The sequence below is a fragment of the Vicugna pacos genome, chromosome 1, assembly GCF_048564905.1.
Source record: "Vicugna pacos chromosome 1, VicPac4, whole genome shotgun sequence".
Classification (NCBI taxonomy): Eukaryota; Metazoa; Chordata; class Mammalia; order Artiodactyla; family Camelidae; genus Vicugna; species Vicugna pacos.
The window spans coordinates 36,990,467-37,012,958 of record NC_132987.1 but is presented as its reverse complement, the minus strand read 5'-3'; the positions used below and the strand labels follow the sequence as shown (position 1 = coordinate 37,012,958).

The following is a 22,492-nucleotide window of genomic DNA, read 5'->3' as shown; positions in this document are numbered from 1 at the left end:
TTATTCTCCACATTGTTACCACCAGTTTGCTGCTAATACGTACCTAATAATGTCATTATCATCATCATTATAATGATACTACCCACTATTTAAGTAGACTCTATGTGCTATGCTCTTTTTATGTTTTTTTTCATATATATTTACTCACTTTTTCATTATAGTAAGCTTTGTGTTAAGTACAATTATGAGATCCATTTTAAAGATGAAGTGAGAAATATATACATACATAAATTGTATACATAAATTTGATATACTGTGTGTAATATATATCCATTAAAATACAGAGTAGATCTAAGCATTAACATTACAAAAAATGAATAATAATTAAAATGTTTCCAAAAAAGATATCTTTAAACAATATGTGCAATTCCACTCCTGGGCATATATCCAGAGAAAATTCTAATTCAAAAAGACACATACACCCTTATGTTCATAGCAGCACTATTTATAATAGCCAAGACATGAAGGTAACCTAAATGTCCAACAGATAAATGGATAAAGATTTGCTATATATACAATGGAATGTTACGCAGCCATTTAAAAAAAAAGAAAAAGAAATAATGCCATTTGCAGCAACATGGATGGACCCGGAGATCATCATTATAAGTGAAGTCAGTCAGACAGAGAAAGACAAATATCATATGATGTCACTTATATGTGCAATCTAAAAAAATATGATACAAATGAACTTATTTACAAAACAGAAAAAGACTCATAGACATGGAAAAAAAGTTATGGTTACCAAAGGGGATAGTGGGGGGTGGGAAAGAAATAAATCAGGAGTTTGAGATTAACATACACACACTACTATATATAAAATAGATAAACAACAAAGACCTACTCTACAGCACAAGGGAACTATATCCAATATCTTGTAATAATCTATAATGAAAAAGAACCTTAGAAAGAACATATATATGAATACATATATATATGTAACTGAATCTATTTGCTGTACACATGAAATGAACACAACATTGTAAATTAACTCTACGTCAATAAAAAAATGGTTTAAAAACAGTGTTTATTCTTTCAGTAACATGTGGTGAGGTGTGACACAGTTCAAAGCACATCAAGAAGCTATTATTTCAATCATTTTGAGACTTTTTTCGAGATCACTGTGCATGCCTATGGGGTGATTTCCCACATATTTAACCTTTTTTGTCCTTTGATTTTTTTTTATCCTTTGAAGCTATCACCTGGTGTCAAGTCTTATATTATAAGATAAGCAATCTATCAATTTAGGTGTTATGAAGACTAGGTCAAACAATAAAATTATGTTTAACTATAATGGACTTTCTTTCACCCTCATTTTCCTTCTCTGTTTTCTCCCTCATCCTGTTATAATATATAAATGGGTTTCAACCATAATTATTATAATGATAATTAATGTAAATGATACTTGAGCACTAAATGACTTAACATTTCTAAATCTCATATAGCCATTTGAACTCTAGAACCATCCATTCAGGCTATGTTCAAGTCCAGAGTCTGACAACTACCAGCCATGTGACCATGATCAAGTTACATAATATTTTTGATGTTCACTTTGTTCATTCCACTAAACTGGGATATTATACATAGAGACATTACAAAGCCTGGATATTAGTGGAGTTCATAAAGCCTGGTCAACTTAAGCAGTCATAGAATGACTTAGATTCACTGAGGTCAGATACAGAGACTACATGCTTTCTGGATAGAATTCATAGTTAGACAGGAATTATCACTGGAAATAAATACTTCACTCAAAACAAAAGCTAAAGTTGCAAAAGGTTTTCTTTATCTTTTTTGAAAGAGTCTTCTTGATAAAGCAAATAAAACCAGAGAGAGATGAGGTACAGCGGTTATCAGAATAACTAGACCCCACTGTGGACCTATTAAATTCAAAGGAACAATATATTTTTTGAAAAAATAATCCAGAGCTATCCAGGTGCTTTGAATCAAACATGTGCTATCTTCCACTATTTCCTTGAAGATCACAAATCCAAAACAAGGTACACATTCACGGATTGTTAATTGAAAATTAATACAGTAATCAAACTGTTTCAGAGCTATCTCACTGCTTTCTCATCTCTTGTGGTTTCTTGAATACATACCTATGGTTCTGATTTAGTGTCCCCCAAAAGTAGCATACTATCTTCTCTAGTACTGGTCTAATCTCATTTACTCAAGTTTGGATATTTCCTAATGTCTTCTGTTGTTAAATTATTTCATTTTACATTTCTCAATGAGATGTCAATAACTGAAAGCATATTTCCAGTTTGTGAGACTTAGAAACTGCAATCACCCATCTTGGATTATAGCTTTTATTCCAGGGGAATTTTAACATGCCCCAAATAGAAAACATGAATTCTCTGCACAGTAAAAGAAATGATTAAAAAAATGAAAAAGCAACCTATGAAATGGGAGAAAATATCTGCAAAACACATATCTGATAAGGGATTAATATTCAAAATAGAAGAGAAACACAGTTCAACAGCAAAAACAAACAAGCACACAAATAAGCCAATTTTAAAATGGGCAAAGGATCTGAATAGACTTTTTTATAAAGAAGACATTCAAATGGCCAACAGGAAAATGAAAAGGTGCTCAACATCACTAATCATCAGGAATATGCAAATCAAGACCACAATGAGGTACTACCTCACACATTTTAGAATTGTTATCATCAAAAAGACAACAGATAGCAAGTGTTGGTGAGAATGTGGGAAAAAGGGAATCCTTGGACAATGTTGGTGGGAATGTAGATAGCAAGTGTTGGTGAGAAGGTGGGAAAAAGGGAATCCTTGGACAATGTTGGTGGGAATGTAAATTAGTGCAGCCATATGGAAAACAATATGGAGGCTCCTCAAAAAAATTAGATATAGAACTAACATATGATCCAGCAATTCTACTTCTAAGTATATATCCATAGGAAATGAAATCACTATGTTGAAAAGATATCTGTATTCCCACATTCACTGCAGCATTATTTACAATAGTCAAGACATGGAAACAATGTAAATGTCCACTGATGGATAAACAAAATGTCACACACACACAGAGGAATATTATTCAGCCATAAAAAACAAGAAGGAAACTCTGCCATTGGTGACAACATGGATAACCTTGAGGGCATTTTGCAAAGTGAAATAAGTCAGATGGAAAAAGACAAATACCATATGACTCTTATATGTGGAATCCAAAAAATACAAACTCATAGAAAGAGAACAGATAGGCGATTATTAGAGGCAAGGGGTTGGGGGGTAGGGAAAATGAGTGAAGGTATTCAAAAGTTACAAACTTCCAGTTATGAGGTAAGTAAGTTCTGTGAATGAATATACAGTATGGTGACGAGAGTTCATAATAATTAACTGTATATTTGAAAGTTGCAAGGATAATAGATCTTAAAAGTTCCCATTATAAGAGAAAAAAATTTGTAAATATGTGAGGTGGTGATGTTAACTAAACAAACTGTAGTAATGACTTTGCAATAAATACATATATCAAATCATTATATTGTACACCTTAAATTTATAAGATGTTATACACCAATTATATCTCAATAAAACTGAGAGAAAAAACAAAGATAAAAGATTTTTTTTAATGACTTCATCAAAATGTTAGATCAGTTCTGCCAGAATGCTTTATTATTTTCTCTGAATTGCAATTACTGAGTGGATTTTTTTATACTTCACTTAATATTCAATTAAGATGCATTACTAGATCAAAGACAAATAAAGAGGAGTTGAAGAGACAGATATTACTTTTAGGATGTTTCTGAGTCTCATCGATTTTTTTCCTTAAGTAAGTATAAATGATGCAAACAGGAAGAACAACTTCTTTGGTGACTCAGACCATTACCTCATTGATGAGAATGTCACACAGTCAAGGAAACAATCAGCTGCAGAATGATGTTTTCTCACATAATGCCTTTTAAATTGTCAGGACTCCATGATGCATTTTGGAAATGTTATCATTAATGGAAAAGAGAGAGTTCAGATCAGAATAATGCAGAGGTGAAGCATCTGACTTGTTGCTAATGAAATTTTACTCATCACCTGCCAAGACAGGTCATTTGAAATTGGAGCAGGTTTGGTGAAAAACCTGAATGATTGTAAGTTTCTAGTCTTAAACATTTCTATCGTTGCAATTCTTTAATCTGTAATTGTCAAGTGCATGAATGTGCTCAGTAAGGTGAACTTTACTCACAACAAATACTGACTGATAGGTGTCTCTAATTATTCAAGAAAATATTCTTATAAATAATAGTTCTCAATATCTTATATAAAAAACTATTAATAAATAATATATTTCAAAGTGGTGAAGTCTTTTCACCATACCTGAGATCAATTTAGTGAAAGCAAAAACTTTTCATTAGACTATTGGTAGCAGAGATTAGCAGTCGCCTATCCAACCTCCAGGCCTCCTTTCCACTTTTCTAGAAGAAGCCCTATATTACTGAGGGTTACACTGAACCCAGGTAATGACTACGCTTCTTAACATCTCTCACAGTTGTCACAGGCCATATGACCATATGAACAGGTGACTAAGTTCAAGCCAGTGTGTATGGAATGAAATTCCATGAAGGATATAAGAATAGAAACTAATACTGCCATTTTTCTATCCCCATGTTTTAGGCCATATTTTTAATAAGCCTACATGATGCAGGAACTCCAGAAACTTTATACCCAGAAATGAATAAATGTTATGTGATATTATTTATAGCATCCAAAAAAAAGCCCATGTCTTAATATCCTCAGCATCATCACATTTCTGGACTTTTTTTTATTACTTAAGAGAATATAAATCTTTATGTGGTTTTTGACACTGAAATTTGAGGTTTTCAGACTTAAGAAACCAAATCTAATTCTAATGTATATATGCATATTTTAGAAGATGTTCAATCTGAGAAATCAAGTAACTCCTTTTATATGAGAAAATAAATTGATTCTCCCCAAAATGGAGACATTTCAAATGAAATATTAATTCTTAACAAGATTATTGAAAGCATTAAATATAAAAAAAGGGAGGAAGAGGACAGAATAAAGAAGTTATGAAATTTCTGATTTCCAGCAATAGTGAGCTATGTTATTCAGGAAAAAACCACTGTAATGAAATGCAAAAATACTTAAAAACATTTATTTAATTTTTTAACATATTAAGAAGACAACATGATATTAAGGGAATATTTAGCCAATAATGAAAGGAAAATAAATACAGAGATTTGAATGAAGCATTTACTACTTTTGTATTCAATGAATTTTCTATTCTTGACAACTTTAAATTCATTTTAATAGCTTCATCAATGCAAGGAGATTAGAAAACAAAGTATAGAACCTTTGAAGATACGGAAATATAATAAAGCACACTCCTTCATAACTGAAATGAGAAGACAAAGTTCTAAAAACTCAGCAATAGACCAAATGCAAAACAGCTGTTTTGAGGAATTTTCCACACACATTCTCACTAGCAGGATGGCCCATGCTACCTTAAAGTTTATAATTCAAATAACCCTAACTGTCTAAAAGGGACAAAATCAAATATTCTCTGAATGAAATTATATACATGCTAGGTCTCATATTATTTCTTTAAAATATTTCGTAATAACTAGTATTTTGTCAAACATAACCTGACATAAGGGTGTAAGTTAAAATGCACCATCACAAAAATAAACATATCTGTAACACTTCTGATATCATTCAACATAGACTATAAAACAATTAGACTTACTATGCTTAAAGAATAAAGTCTAAATGTGAAATGCATGTTTTGAAGGAATAAGAAACTATCAACAATGACACAATATATCTGGACTATCTCTAGAAATAAAGCATACATAACAATTATAAACTTGCTTTAACTGTTTAATATGAGATTAGACACAGCTAAAGAAAGTATTAGTGAAACAGAAGATTAAATATTAATCTGAAATATAGTAAGGAGAAACTAGGGGAAAGATGAAAAGGAGACAGCAAGAAATATAAAAGATAGAAAAATACATTTAGTATACAATTAATTAAAATCACAAGATGAAACAACGTACTAGTGAGCAGCAAGATTTGTAGATATATTGGCTGATATTTTTACATGATAAAAGATCTAAATTCAAATTAACATAAAACAGGGTAACTTGAAAACATTACAATGAAACTGCAGGAAACAAACAGGAGAAAAATTTTAAAGTACTCAGTTGTGGGAGAAAAGATAGATTACCTTTAAAAGACTGGCAATTATGTGTACAGCTAAATTATTAACAGTAATAGTGACAGAAGAATGTAGAATGACATTAATTTCAAAAAGCAAAATGACTACTATATCCAGACAAAATATTTTTTTAAATAAAGACAAATTTTGTACAAACAGAAGAGGAATAGGAACGAGAATGAGCATGAGAAAGGAGGAGCAGAGGAAAAGGAGAAGGAAGAAGAGAAAAAGGAAAACAAAACTGAGAGAATTCAACATGAATACACACTTATTAAAGTATTTAGAGTACTTCAGGCAGAATTAAAATTTTTTCAAATGTTTGGTCTCAGAAGCATGGACTGTAAGAAAAGTCATAATTAATTTAAACACTCATATATAAAACAATAATGTACATGGTTTAGGAAGGGAAACTAATTAAACTGTGCTGAGATGTTTATATTCATATGCAAAGCTAGGGTTTTATTAATTTTAGATTTAGAGAATATAATTAATAATGTAATTTCACTGAGAGCCATAAAATATTTAAAAGTGGATATAATTTCCAAAATAGTAATAGGAAAACAAGGTCTGCAATAAGAAAATAAATGCAGAATAAGGCAAAAAAGGAAAGAAAAACATATATAAAACAAGCAGAAAAAATAGAAGACACAAAATTGAATAATAAATTGAATTCCTAAGATAAGTATCATTATATTAAATGATCTAATTACAAGACAAGAATTGTCAAACTGAATTGGGGAAGAATGCAATTATGGTTCATTATAAAAGATGCATAATAAGAACATTATAAGGATAGGTAAAATTAAAAGTTATACCTTTCAAATTCAAACAAAAACAAAAAATATTGAGAAAGCTATGTTCATATCAAACAAAACAGACTACCAGAAATTGTTGCTTCATCATGAAGAGAGAGAGACAAAGAAAAAGAGATAAAGAGCCAGAAAGAGGTATCTTAGATCTGTAACGATATAAAAGATTTTAAGAGTATAATAAAAGAAATCAGCTTAATGACCATGTAAATAATGCTAATCTCTTTGGAACAATTAGATTCTTCATAAGCAAAAATAATATTTGCCTTAACAATATTTAACTTTAGTTTCTAAACTTTCAAAGGACTGAACTAACATAAAGAAATTCCCTAATCCAAGTGTAAATAACTACATATCATAACAAAATAATCACTAGAAATACCTCACATTTTTGGAAATTAAGAAATAATTTTAATAACACATGGATCAATAAATAGTAATAGAAACTAGGATATTCTAACTAATAATAGTGTGATATATTTTTAACTATGTGGTGTTATATTAAACATATTATAATATGTTGGATGCAGCTTAAGTACCTACAAAAATAATCTAGTAATTAATTATCTGCAGAAAGAAAAACATTAGCAATAAAAGGAAAATAAAAAAATCAAAGAATTAATAAATTTTGAAACAAAAATAATTAAAAATAAACATATATACATTGTGCAAGCTTAAGAAAACTAGAACCTGATTTTTAAAGCAAAAAAAAAAGAAAGCTTTATCACAAGAAAAAGAGGTCAAGAAACACAAATAACTAATAGAAATTAGAGAGGAAAAATATCAAAGCTATTACAGACAATGAAAAATAATGAGAGGTTAAAATAAAACCAGGAAAATAAATATGACATGTTTATGAATACTTTCCTATTCTTAGGAAATAATGTAATTTGCCAGAATGAGCTCAAACAGAAGTCGAATAGTTAGTAGTCTTTTAATAATTAAAGTTGGTACATCAATAGTAAAAATATCTCTCTCTATAAAGAAATTTTTATGTCCATATGAATTTACTAGAGTGTTAGAAACCATTAATACTTAAACTGGGAGAGGAAAGTATGTATTAAGATGATTGAAATAAAGGACTAAAACTTGTAGTTATGGGACAAAGATTGTCAGAATGGATTACAAAACTTCAGCTAAGATACAGCCCTTTATAAGTTTAAGGTGTACAGTATAATGATTTAACTTACATACATTATGAAACAATTACCACATTAAGTTTAGTAAATATCTATCACCTTATATAGATAAAAATTCAAGAAAATTTCTTTCTTTGTGATAAACTTGTAGAATTTACTCACTTTACAACTTTCATATATAACATACAGCACTGTTAGTTATATTAATCAGGTTGCATATTACATCCCTAGTTTTTATATATCTTATAACTAGATGTCTGTACCTTTTAATCACCTTCATCCAATTCTTCTTCCCACAATCCCCACCTCTGGTAACCACAAATCTGGTAACTTTTTCTATGAGATTGGTTTTTTTTGATGTAAAATTAACCAACAGTACTGTATTACTGTACTATATTATACAGTACTATATTAGATCCCAGTATATATATATAACATAGTGATTCACTCTTTTCATCCATTATATAGTGATCACCACAAGAAGTCTAGTTAAAATTACAACCTCTCATCACACAAAGATATTACATTATCAACTATATTCCCATGCTGTACATTTTATCTCCATGACTAATTTATTTTGTAACTAGAATTTGGGCTCTTAATTTCTGTCATCTGTTTTACTAATCCCATCAACCCCCTCCCTTCTCACAACCACTTGTTTGTTCAGTGTATCTGTGACTCTGTTTCTGTTTTGTTGTTTGTTTTGTTTTTTTAGATTGACATAGAGGTACAGTCATATGGCATTTGTCTTTCTTTATCTAACTTACTTAACTTACCATAATATCCTCAAGTTCCACCCATATTGTCCTAAATGGTAAGGTGTCATTCTTTTTTATGGCTCAGTAATATTCCATTGTTTATATATATTCCACATTTTATTTATTCATTCATCTATCCATGAGCATCCATGAGACCATCACCATAATTAATGTAATAGACATATCCAAAACCTCCCAGATTTTCCTTTGTGTGTGTGTGCATGCATATATATGTGTAGTAAGAACACTTAACATTCTCGAGATATACCCTCTTAAATTGTGAAGTGCACCATACCATATTGTTCACTATGAGCACCATGTTGTACAGCAGATCAATAATTTATTCATCAGATTATATAGATTCTTATTCAGATTCTTAACAGAGCAACCTCTATATTATGTTCTGACAATCTACATAAATCTTCCCAGAGGCAGAAAAAATGTACCAGGAGTGTTAACATAAATAGTTTCCCACATAGTTGTATTTCACATAGTAAAATCCTAGATTGCAATTTTTTATCCTTCAATCATGAAATTTTGCTTTCATACATAGATTATCTATGAAATGAATAAAGTTTAGGGTGCCAACAGTCAATGAAGTCCAAATATGGTTCTCTGTGAAGTTTCCTCTTGGAATAAGTCACCTAGACTCTTCCAAACAATATCTTTCTGCACTGTGAAGTTATCAATTTTCTATCTTGAAAAGTCAATAAAACCACTGGATGAAATAAATTCAGGCATTTCAATTTGGCAGTTTTACAACTTTTTATGTAAAAAGATTAATGGAGATTAAACACAGCTAGAAAATGTGATCAGTACAACTTCCTAAAGATATAAAGAATGGAACAGAAAATTTAGAAATATTAATTTCCTCTCATACTGAGTAAGAAAGTATTCCATATTTTCAAAACCTTAGTTGATGGAATTTTGTCTTCTATTTCACTTAGATATTCAGCAGTCACCAGAATATCAACGTGATCTTTTTAAATGTAAGCAGTGGTCTATGCATCGGTTTTGGGGGGGTTTTAAATACAATTTAAGAAAATATTAAAACACGTATCTGTTTTAACTGCATGAGAAAACAGATAGATTTGATGTTTTAAAAAATACTTTACAATTAGAAGTACATGTGTGCATGTTTGTGTTTTAACAGTTTATAGTTTAAGAGTTCACATTGTTTGGATGGTTTACATTTTTCCCATTATTTTAAAGTGAATTTGCAAAACAAGTCCATCTTAAGTTTCTACATATAAAAGGTAAAAAGTGAAACACACTGATTCACCAAAATTATATATGATATATCAACCCCCTAAAATAAGTCTTATAAAAGAAACATTCTATGAAAGACTGTTTGCCTAAGTGTTTTTCCATTCTTGAATCCATAATCTCCAGCAATTTAAATAATACATGCTTTAAGAAACCATGAAGGGATTTTTTTTATTAAAGATGAAGATATTCTTTGTGGATGAATGAATTCATATCGTAGAATGAGAATTATCTGGAGATAAATTTGATTAAGACAGAAATTGCAAGTTTTACAAATATATTTCATTTTATGCATATGGTTACTTCTTACTAAGTAAGTGATAAAAAAAACTTAATCCCAATAATATTAGGCTGTAGTTACGATGGAAATTCTCTTCTCCCTGCATTGGCGAAGTTATAATGACCTTCCCTCTATATATAATGAGGTTTTAAACCTATGCTTGTGTCTCATATTCTTTTTCTTTCTTTCTTTTTTTAAATTTTACTTTATTGAGTTATAGTAAGTTTACAATGTTGCATCAATTTCCAGTGTAGAGCACAATTTTTCAGTTATACATGAACATACATATATTCATTGTCGCATTTTTTCACTGTGAGCTACCACAAGATCTTGTATATAATTCCCTGTGCTATACAATATATTCTTGTTTATCTATTCTATATATACCTGTCAGTATCTACAAATTTTGAACTCCCAGTCTGTCCCTTCCCACCCTTCCTCCCCACCGGCAACCACAAGTTTGTATTCTACGCCTATGAGTCTGTTTCTGTTTTGTATTTATGTTCATTTTTTTTAATTCCACATATGAGCGATCTCGTATGGTATTTTTCTTTCTCTTTCTGGCTTACTTCACTTAGAATGACACTCTCCAGGAACGTCCATGTTGCTGCAAATGGAATTATGTTGCCAGTTTTTATGGCTGAATAGTATTCCATTGTATAAATATACCACTTCTGCTTTATCCAATCATCTGTTGATGGACATTTAGGCTGTTTCCATGTCTTGGCTATTATAAATAGTGCTGCTATGAGCATTGGGGTGCAGGTGTCATTTTGAAGTAGGGTTCCTTCTGGATATACGCCCAGGAGCGGGATTCCTGGGTCATATGGTAAGTCTATTCCTAGTCTTTTGACGAATCTCCATACTGTTTTCCACAGTGGCTGCACCAAACTGCATTCCCACCAGCAGTGTAGGATGGTTCTCCTTTCTACACAGCCTCTCCAGCATTTGTCATTTGTGGACGTTTGAATGATGGCCATTCTGACTGGTATGAGGTGATACCTCATAGTAGTTTTGATTTGCATTTCTCTGATAATTAGTGATATTGAGCATTTTTTCATGTGCCTATTGACGATTTGTATGTCTTCACTGGAGAATTGCTTGTTTAGGTCTTCTGCCCATTTTTGGACTGGGTTGTTTGTTTTTTTCTTATTAAGTCATATGAGCTGCTTATATATTCTGGAGATTAAGCCTTTGTTAGTTTCACCTTTTGCAAAAATTTTTTCCCATTCCGTAGGTTATCATTTTGTTTTGCTTATAGTTTCCTTTGCTGTGTCATATTCTTCTGTTACAAAAATTACACAGAAACTTCTCTATGTATTCTTGAGATTGCTTATATTTCAGCTTTTAAATAAAAGTATTACTATCCATATTTGATTAATTTTTTCCAATATATTTTGTAAAATTGCCTCATCTTAGATATTTGGGTTTGCTCTGTAAATCCATGCAGAGTAGGTATTTGATATCTGGCTTGTCTTGTTATTCTAGAGTAGATTTAAAGCTTTTCTGATCTATATTGTTTCACCAGTGATAAGTACTATATTTCATATAATCTGGTAAAAAGAGAAAGTTTCTTACTGAGCTCTGAGCAGAAAATAAATTAAACAATGGATAAACTGTCTGTATTTGTTAATAATCCTATTAATTATTCTTTCTAGCTGCATGATCTCAGTGTTTGGATCTTAGGATTTCTCCTGTTTAAATGTTACATGCCTACTGAATTGAAAAAACACATTATTTCCCATAACATGTTTGACATTTGATTTTACCTTAGTTAAATACTGGATATCTACATGTTGATAAAGGGGATAGGAAACAGATGGACAGGAGGTTGGAAAACTCATACATTTCAGAACTCTATGAAAAATGTCTTTACCTGGAATTTATTAATCAATCAATTATGGAGTATTATAATGTTTAATACAGATGTTGAAGATACTTAATCAAATGTATTAGAGAAATGATTTTTATTTGATCCTCACAGTCTCTGAAAGTATGCTCTAAAGAAGTTGTGCAATGATTTCAGCTTTTCCTTGCAAGGAGCTTTGGGTGGAAATATCTAACTCCAAATCAGACCCTGTGTGCATTATTAGCAATTTTTCCACCAATGAAAATTTTACTCAGTATCATCAAAACTGATTTAGGCATTATCATAAATAAGGCTTAATCTCTTGTTTGCATGAAGTAATGTTACAAGTTCTATTATCATAATATGGTTAAGTGACAAGCAGAAGTGATTAAGTGGAACATTGACATTGTTTAGAATTATGCACAATTTAGAGCAAATGGATTTGGTATCAAAATAATAAGGCCATTTTATATGTAAAAAAAAAGCCACCATGTTCCCTTATCGTCAATACTAATATATATTGTAAATGTTCTGTACACCTATGTCTATATATTTTGTATTCAAGATAAGACTATATATAACATTATTATCAAAAAATTTTTTAAACTACTTAAAAGCCAATATAAAATATACTCAAATTCTTACTCTTATTGTAAAAATTAAAGGGCAAAATACATATAAAGCCCTTAGCACTGTCTGGTATCATACAGTAAACACTAAACAACAAATAAAAAAGAAAAGTTGCTGTTTTATCTGCAAGTATTTAAGTCAATGTTTATTCCATGGAAGATGTCCACAGTCCTATAGTGAATGTGTTTTCAAATGCATTTGTGTAGATTGTCTTTTCAGAGTTTTTTTAGGAGGTTCTGTGGAGAGTGTAATAATCTGTTGGTGCCCTTCAAAGAAGATAATTTTTTATTCATATTTGCTTTTCTATTAATATTTGACTATGTAGACTCTAAGATATTTATCGCTAAAGGAAATATCAATAAGACATTTTATTCCTCTTTTTTATTTCATCAATATGTTATTCCTGGTATAAATGAAATGTTTAAAGCATCACACAAATCAAGAGATTAGTTCTCAACTGTTTGTTAATTTTTGGTCCTAACAGCTAGCAGGTTTCTCACATTCAAGTCCTTGGAGTTATTTGCTAATAGGACATATCACCTTGCTTCCTCTCCTGACCTACACTGAGAAAATAAGAGCCCATTTGAGTAAGGAGCATGGTCGTCTTGATAAATACATTCACTGAGTTTTTATGAACACTGTTTTGTTTTTTTTTTAAACAATCGGAGCAACCATTAAAATATATATGGACCATCTCTACTTTGTTTGAAAGACCTTAAGAAGCACAGATTGGATGGTGGATTAGTGAATGGAGAAAGACATTAATAGTCACTCAGCTTATTAGTATGATTTATTGAGGCAGTTAAGAAAATATTTTCTTTTTCTTTTGGAATTTTCTGAAATCATCTGAAGTTCAGAGAAGCAAACTCTCATGTGAATCACTTAGCCTCAATACAGCAAAAGAGAAGTGTATTTAGAGACTTCTAGGAGGCTATACCAAATAATTCTATGTGATAGTCATTACCAAAGCACTTTGCAAAGTTTGATGTACATGGTTTGCTGGTTACTGTTTTATAACTGGCTCTCTGGAAAAAATGTGTGTATGCATACAGAGATAAATGATTTTTAGAAATAATAAAATGATTACTAGAAATAATAAAATGTCATATTCTTTATTGTAAATTTCAATAGCTAACTGATTCTCACAAGAAGCCTCAAGTTTTTGTTGTGCTCTTATTTTCTTAGCTAACCTGTATAGGTGTAGTTTATCCATGACAAACAGGATTGCTATTAAATCAACAAACTCCTTTCCCAACGAAGTTATTACCATTAAAACTGTATGTGGTCTACTGTAAATCTCTCATCATTGTATAAATTATATTCATTAAAGTCAAACCTCTTTCAGGCTCAGCTCTAGCTATGTAGAAACTTCACTCATTTTGTGTGTGGTATCTTTCCTGAACAAAATAGTCCATTCTGTATATTAGAATATTATTTCCTCAATGGTCTATGCTTTCCACAATGTAGGCTACAGATAGAACACACGTTTAGGTTTCATCTACATTATTAACATATTCCCCATCATTTACCTCTTTCTACACAAAAGCAACAAAATAAATCAAGGATCGTTTTATAGTTTTTGCCTATTTTCATGGTGCAAATATTTCTACTGAGACTGATCAAGCTATCAACATGATACCACTGAGTACACAGTGAGGAAGAGATGCATAGTAGTTATAGTATTTCCACAACACAGATGACAGACACAACTTTAAGAGTAGATATAGTAGTAAATGTGGTGAAGTACTCAGGTGTGATGAGATTTGAGCATTTATTTTTGTTATTAATATAATTTATTTAAGTGTTTAATTTAATTTTTAACAATCTCTTACTTAATAATAGGCTTGCAAAATTCCTAAAACATAAATATAACACCATTAGTACTAATAATGTAGTATAAAATATAGTTAACTTTTGGTATTTTGTTATTATTGGCAATAGATTCTCTACAGTTCAGCTTTCTAAACTTACCCCACATGTGACCGTGCATGTAAATTTTTGTGGGCTATCAAGTGTAGCGTGGTTAAAATGGGACACATAATCTATTAAAAGTTATGCTCTTGAATAAGACACAGTTGTAATCTAGAGAAAACATCTTTACAGTGACTTGTACTATATAGAGATATTAGAGCAAGGTCTACAGTGTCCTCAGAGGGAAACAAATCAAGGTTCAGAATTTCAAAATCCTGTTAACCTTTTATTTATATATGAAGGCAATGATAAATATAATTCCATAGAACATTTAGAAAATATTGTTATAATGAACCTCTCCAGAAGAAACAGCTAGTGAACAGAATTCTGTCACCCAAAGATAAATGGAGAAAGTATAATGAAAATGTGTAAGAAATACTGAAAAAAACTAACTGAAATAAGAAGTTGCATTCCACATTCATCTTCTCTTTTAAAAAATATTACCCAAAAGCAGCAGGCAACAAGAAATAAACAAAAATATTTCATGTTTGGTGAAAAATAGAGAAACTGACAGATAAAACTCAAAACTATAAAATAAATAGAAAGAATTCCAAAAGCAATAAAAACAGAAGTAAATTCAGGATGAAGTGTAAAGAAGGATCCATGCATGTCTACAGACAGCAAAGTGTCAGGCATATATATTTCAAAATTAACTGGCATCTGCAGGGGTACAAACAAAATCCTTTGTTTGCACCTGAGGAAAATGAATATTTCAGCTGTAAAGACTATAAGATTCAAAATTTAATAAAGAATATCTTAACTAAGCAGTACTTTCACGAAGCGATCTGAGCTTAGTTGTTGACTAAAGCCAATAAGGGGTACATCTTATTGAACGTCCCTTATCTCTGTAAATGCTTGGCTGAAAAGTTTTAAAGGTAAAACTGGACTCATACTCAAACCTCCTCCTCCTTAGAAAATTTCCTACATAACTCTGAGTATCTTGCACAGCTCCCAACTACTGCTATAGGCACCAAACATAAACATTCTATAAGTAACTCTCCTGGGGAAAAAAAAGCAGCATAGAGTGGATAAATAGGTTATATCAAAAAAGCAAAATTACATACAAACATTTGAGAGCAAAGAAAATCATAGAAAAATAATTCCATGGAGTCTAAGAAAATCAGAGCCAAATGACACACCATAAATATAAACACACCTGCACTTCTTGCCCCTCACATGTACACATACACACAATTGCTTCCATGAGGCAAGAGTACAAAGCAGAGTTACAACAGCTCGTAGCAAAAGCTTTGGCAAAAGTAGAGGAAATAAAACACAACCTAGAAGGGCTCACAAATGAAGGTAAAATTATAAATTGCACCAGGATAATAAACACTTCTCAAACAGAAAAGGAGATACAGAAAAACAAAATGAGTAAATTAAACAAAACATAACTAAAACAACAAAGTAATAAAAGTCAAAGATATTTTTAATTATCCAAATTTAAATAAAAGGTAATTAGTACATTTTAAAATACAACATTGTTTTCTATTACCTAAAAATGTTCATGAATACCACAAGTAAAAAAAATTATTCTCTGGGAAACAAGGCAAAATAAACTTTCACTGAAAATGTGGAAAAATAATGAGACTATTATAAGACTTTTCCATAGACAAATATCCACAACAGAATACAACAGAAGAGCATCTACAAATATCCTTTAAAAAGTGTGACCAAATAAGTTTATACCCAAACGTATTTTGGCTCAATAAAATTATCAAGGCAAAGACAGTTTTGGCCACGCAAGAATCATCAACCATTTTCCTTGGTCTTTCTGAGGCAATCTTGCAGGAAATAAACTTCAACAAATCTCATACGACCTACAAGGCCCTAGTGACACTTCTCTGACATCTCTCCCACTTCTCAGCTATTCATTCCTTCAACTCCAGGCACACTGGACTCTGTGCTGTGCTTTGAGCATGCCAGACATGCTCCTGCGCTACAGCCTTTGCAATTGTAGTTCCCTCTGTCTAGAATATTCTTCCTCCAAATACCCACTTTTGACTCCCTCACTTTTTGCACTTCCCTTTAATATCACCTTTCCAAAGATAGGTGGAAATTTGTCTCATCTATTACTCTATCTTAAATTGCACACTATAATTTCACCTTCATTATTCCTTATCCTTTTCCCCATTTTTATTTTTCCATAGTAATTATTACCTTTTAACATGTTATGAATTTTCTATTTTATTTTGTTCATTGTGTCCCACCTTCTCACTAGAATGAAAGATTTCTGAAAGTAAGCTTTTTTCTTTCACTTTTTATCCATGAGATTTTCCAACTCATAAAATAGTATTTGGATATAGAACAATGCAGTAATATTTGTTGAACTAAGAGGTGCCTAGAAAATTTAAGTTGGAAAATGCTGGTAAACAATGAATATATAAAAAAGAGATTACTAGGAAAACTATGCTAAAAGGAATGTCATTAAGGATCAGTTCTGTTGTGATATATAACAGAGTGTAAATAATATTATCATTATAGACTGAGTTGTTTCCTCCTCTCAATTCTCATGTCAAAGCCCCAATCCCCAAAGGGATTGCATTTGGAGATGGGGCCTTTATCAAGGTAATCAAGGATAAATGAGGCCATAAGAATGGGGCCCTGACCCAATAAAACTGGTGTCCTTATTAAAGGAAGAGTTACAGAAATCTTTCTTCTCATGTACAGAGAAAAGGCTAAGTAAGGAGACAATAAAAGGGCAGCCTCCTACAAGATAGGAAGGAAAACCTCACTGGAAACTAAATTTGATGCACCTTGATTATGACTTCAAACCTCAAGAAGTGAGAATATAAATTTCTGTTGTTTAAGCCAGCTAGTCTGTGTTATTTTGTCTTGGAAGCCATAGCAGATGAATACAGTCATCTGTAAAAACATTACACAGTCAAATCGTTAGAGGTAAGCAGGCAATATAAAAGACTAAAGGGGAATGTTGGGCTAGCCAGAATAGGTACTGATGCATGGAGTGAAGGCTATAGTGGACTAGAGACCAACAGTACAATTTAGGGAAAACATACACACAGGTTAAACAAAATTTGAAATTGTGTTAATGTAGTTTCAGATATTCTAGGAAAAAAACAAATCCAGACATTTATGTGAAATGCCTGACTTTTAAATGTGAGCAGCTAATTCAGATTTGGGGTTTTTTTTAATATTGAAAACTGAAAAACAACTTAATGTGGTAAGCTCACAAATATCCCTGACATTTTTAAATGAGGTGCATCAAGTTCAATGCATTCAATGTAACCATATAGACTTGGTCTTGAAAGTCACAATAATATAACAGACCTGTAAAATAATACATTTTGTAAGAAAAGATAAAATGTTCAAGTTTATGCTTCAACCTCACTCCTGTTTTCATGTTACACATATGACAATGAAAGGAAAAAGTAATTCTATTTTTTCTCTTTATCCTGTGCTCCTTTATATTCTATTTTTCAGAGTTTAGATCAAGACCATAAAAGGAAAACAAACTAAAGCAAAGAAAAATATTAATAAATCTACTTTTAATTAAGAATTAGGAGCTAATTGTATAAATAGTACATTTTACAAATAAATATAGTTTTTCTTTAATTTTACATTATTATTAATTACCTTAGCGGAGACTGATTGAAAAAAGTAAATGGATAAATGGGAGCCACAGACATATCATACTGCAGAAACTTAAGTGAAAGACCTAATAAATGTATTAGTTCTTTTCATGTTATTTATTTCAAGCTTTTAAAAATGAGTATGTGAATGCTATGAAAATACTTAAAATTCTCATTGGAAGGTAACCTAACAGGTTACACAAATGAAAAGAATCAGATGCAACATTTGGGTTAGGTTTAATTACTTTTGGGGATTCACGTGCCCTGATTTTCACACAGTTTATAGCATAATCTTGAATTTAGCTTATACTTCCTAATGTTATAGAAAGAATATACAGGAGAATTATACTTTTCATTGCTTATTATTAATAATATTTCACTCTTTCATAACCATCTCCAAACACTAGTTTATATAGTATACTCTAAGCTTTCTTAAAAACAGAACACATTACATATATATTTAATGAAAGATAGAGTGCTTAATTCTGGGGATATACTAGTAAGCAAAAAACAGTCTCTTCCTTTTAGGAAATTGCAACCAATGTTAAAAAAATAACTAGAGTTTCTATTTTCTTTTTTTTCATTACTCATCTGTCTTATTACAGTTCTTTAATTTTCTAACTATAATGCCTAAAGAGACAATGTCTGGCAGATTTTGAACTTTACTATAAGAAGGTCAAGGTTTAGATGTCAATGCCTCAATCTCTTCATCAATAATGAAAATAACACCTACCTTATAAATTTGCTGAGAAGATAAAGGGAGATGATATACAACTTTTTTAATATTTTCAAAAACAATAAAATAGTAGTCATGAATATTAGTTAGAGTAGGCATAAAACTATCAAAAGTGAATGCTGAGAATAAACAAAGTTATAAAAGTGTCTCAAGTAGATATTATTGAGAAATCTTTCAACAGTGTCATAGAAATACTAAATATGAAGAGTATGGAAGTAGCTCTGATGAGATACTATGTATTATTGGTGTAGAAATGAAGCATTTTTGTAAGTCCCAGTCTTTCTAAAACTATCAGTTTTGATGCTACAGAGAGAAAATTACCATTTCGGGTGGCAAAATAGCTATCACAGATGAATTCTAGAGAAATAAGAATTCCTTTTTCATGCAGATAGTCTGTACAATAAAGAATGAGGCAAACAACTTACATAAGTTATGTGAAAGCAGATTGGTTTCTAAATAGAATTTTCTAAATTCTTCCATAGATGTCAGCAGCTGCTACTTGAAGATGAGTGACTACTTTCAATATGCAACAGTGGAAACGACTCTTTCAAACTAAAACTCAAATTACTTTTCTCATCATTAACGAACTGTTTCATCACTGAAATTAATATTATCTAAGGTTGGACTGACGAAGGAAAGGTAAGCACAAGAGTTCAAATCTCTACTCCGAAATCATTTATTCTAGTCTGTATTCTTCCCATAAGATGGGAATATTACTGATTGATTAATATTCAACAGAGTAATGAGATATAGCAGTCATAATCAAGTCTGTTTTATAAAAAGAGATTCTGAATCACAATGGACTAGAGGCTATACACAGTGAGGTTTTTGCTGTTAGGTCACTGGGGAATTCTTTGATCCCCAACTTTCAGGAATACAACTCCTGTTTTATTCAAATTTCACCAAAGATCCAGCAACATTACTATTCAAAACCATCCATGTCACTTTCATTTTCTCAAAAATTTTTGACTGTTTTGATTTTGTCTTATATTTAACCCTGAAATTTTCTTATATTATCTATTGCAAAGTCTATGTTGATTTTGTTTTTAGAAAAAAAACTGGGGCATATAAAATCAAAAAATTAGTTGTATGAAATGTTTACATTCTTTATTTTATTCTTACTGCCACTATTCAATAAACATATTATTTAAGAAGAACTATCAAAAATATTGAGAAGGGTCTGTATTATATTAGTTGTTCAAAGTTCAGACTCTCTCAATTGTAGATTTAAACTATCTATCAAAGGAAATACATGCTCTGAAGTCAAATATAAAAACATAATCTTGCAGACCTTGAGTTTTCATTTCCAGATAGGTTTCCATGTTCATCAATTTGTTTTGTTGATATTTTTCAATATTGTGGACAATTACATAGCTCAGAAGTACATCATGCATTAAAAATTTTCTTAATGCATACTTAACATTAAATAAGATATGTTATTTGCCTTTTTAACTATTTTAAGTTTTTATTACAGAAGTCTATATTTATTTTATTATTGGCAATTACTAGATTTAAAGTGATTGGTTCCATTACTTCCACATTTACCAAATATATATTGCTCCATATTTTATTCAGACTTTGTTGCGGACTGAACTGTGTTCCCAACTTTCATATGTTGAAGACCTCACCACCAGTATCTCATAATGTGACTTTATTTGGAGATAAGGCTTTTAAATAAGTAATTAAGATAAAATGAAGCCTTATGGCTTGGCCTCGGTGCAATATGACCAATGTCCTTATATGAAGAGATCAGGACACAGACAATGCAGAGCCAGGGAGGACAGGAGGAAGACACAGCAAGAAGGCAACAGGGAGCAAGGCCTCTAGGCCTCCACAGAAACAAAACCTGAGTGAAATCATCCAGAAGGCTGAATAGGAAGACCCAGATCTTGTTCCTCTACAGAGAAATTGACTTAACAACAGGGTATGATCCAAAAAGACTTTATGAAAACTCCAGAAACTAGTTAAGAAGCCTCAGTACCTCAAGCAAACACAAAGCCAAGAAAAACACAAACGTCAAGAAATGCAAAGCCAAGAATCACAAAGCCATTACCGCATTCAATGCTTAATCAAAACAAAACAAGACAAAAAAAAAAACTGTTGCATTTTATCCAAAGAGGCCTTACCTGAAGTTGGTGCTGCTCAGCTCAATTGGAGAAAGCCTGCAGCTTGAGGTTCCTGCCTCAGGAGGGAAAGAGAAGAGTAGACTGTACATCCAAGGTTTCAGGTTGTCTGGAGGCTGACATGCCTGAGTGAGAATGCAGGTGGGAAACCCGATACTTTGAATGCCAGCAGCCAATGAGAGCACAGCCGCAGAGGAGAGTATGAGCTCCTGGGAAGAAGGGGGAAAAAGGTAAATTTCTCTGACTGGGAAACTATAAGCACAAGCCTAGAGAAAACACATCCCCAGACCAGAACAGATTTGCATGTCCCCCAGAATCTTTACCCAGGCTCACTGGTAAAGATCTTATTCTGTATGAAGTCAGCCTGTAAAGACTAGGGAGGGGTGGCTTTATTTTTTTTCAAATGCCCTAAATTCCTGCAATAAATAAGAAAGTATGAAAAGAAATAGGGATACGTGACCCAGTAACAGGAAAAAATAAGTAAATCTTCAGAAATTGATCCTAAAGAATTAGAGATCTATGAATTAACTGACAAAAAAATTGAAAATAACTATCTTAAAGAAGTTCAATGAAAGAAGAAATTAATAGCAAAAGGAAACCTGTAAAATTCACATATTTGTGAAAATTAAACTCTAATGGATCAAAGTGGAAATTATAAGGGAAAGTAGAAAGCGTCTCGAGACAAATGAAAACAAAATACAACATACCAAAACTTAGGATGAAGCAGAAGCAGTACCAACAGAAGTTTATAGTGGTAAATGCCAACATTGAAAAAAATATCTCAAAAAAACAAACTTAAATTTATACATAAAGGAACTAAAAAAAGAAGAACAAACTATATACAAAGTTAGGAGAGGAAGAAAATAACAGAGTAGAACTAATTTAAATAAAATAGGGAATAGAAAAAATATTAAATGGTTTATTAAAAGGATCAACAAAATTTACAAACCCTAAATTAAATTAAGGTAAAATAAAGAGGACAAAATACAAAAATCTGAAATAAAAAAAGGGACATTACAACTGATGATACAGAAATAAAAAGGATTGTAAGAACCACTGAGGACAATTATATGCCAACAAACTGAATAACTTAGAAGAAATGGATAAATTCCTGTAAACTACCAAGACTGACTCATTAAGATAGAAAAGAGTCTG

The 22,492-nt window shown here is 31.2% G+C and overlaps 1 long non-coding RNA gene across 4 annotated transcripts in view; it reads right to left on the bottom strand.

Moving 5' to 3' along the window:
• Positions 1–22,492, bottom strand: part of LOC140696184 (uncharacterized) — a 704,768-nt gene that overhangs the window by 644,839 nt on the left and 37,437 nt on the right. For 3 of the 4 annotated variants that reach the window (XR_012072317.1, XR_012072320.1, XR_012072318.1), the window contains exon 2: positions 21,341–21,546. The exons of the other annotated variant lie outside the window; for it this stretch is intronic. This is a non-coding gene — a long non-coding RNA (uncharacterized lncRNA). The remainder of the gene's footprint in view (positions 1–21,340; positions 21,547–22,492) is intronic. 4 annotated transcript variants of the gene reach the window in all.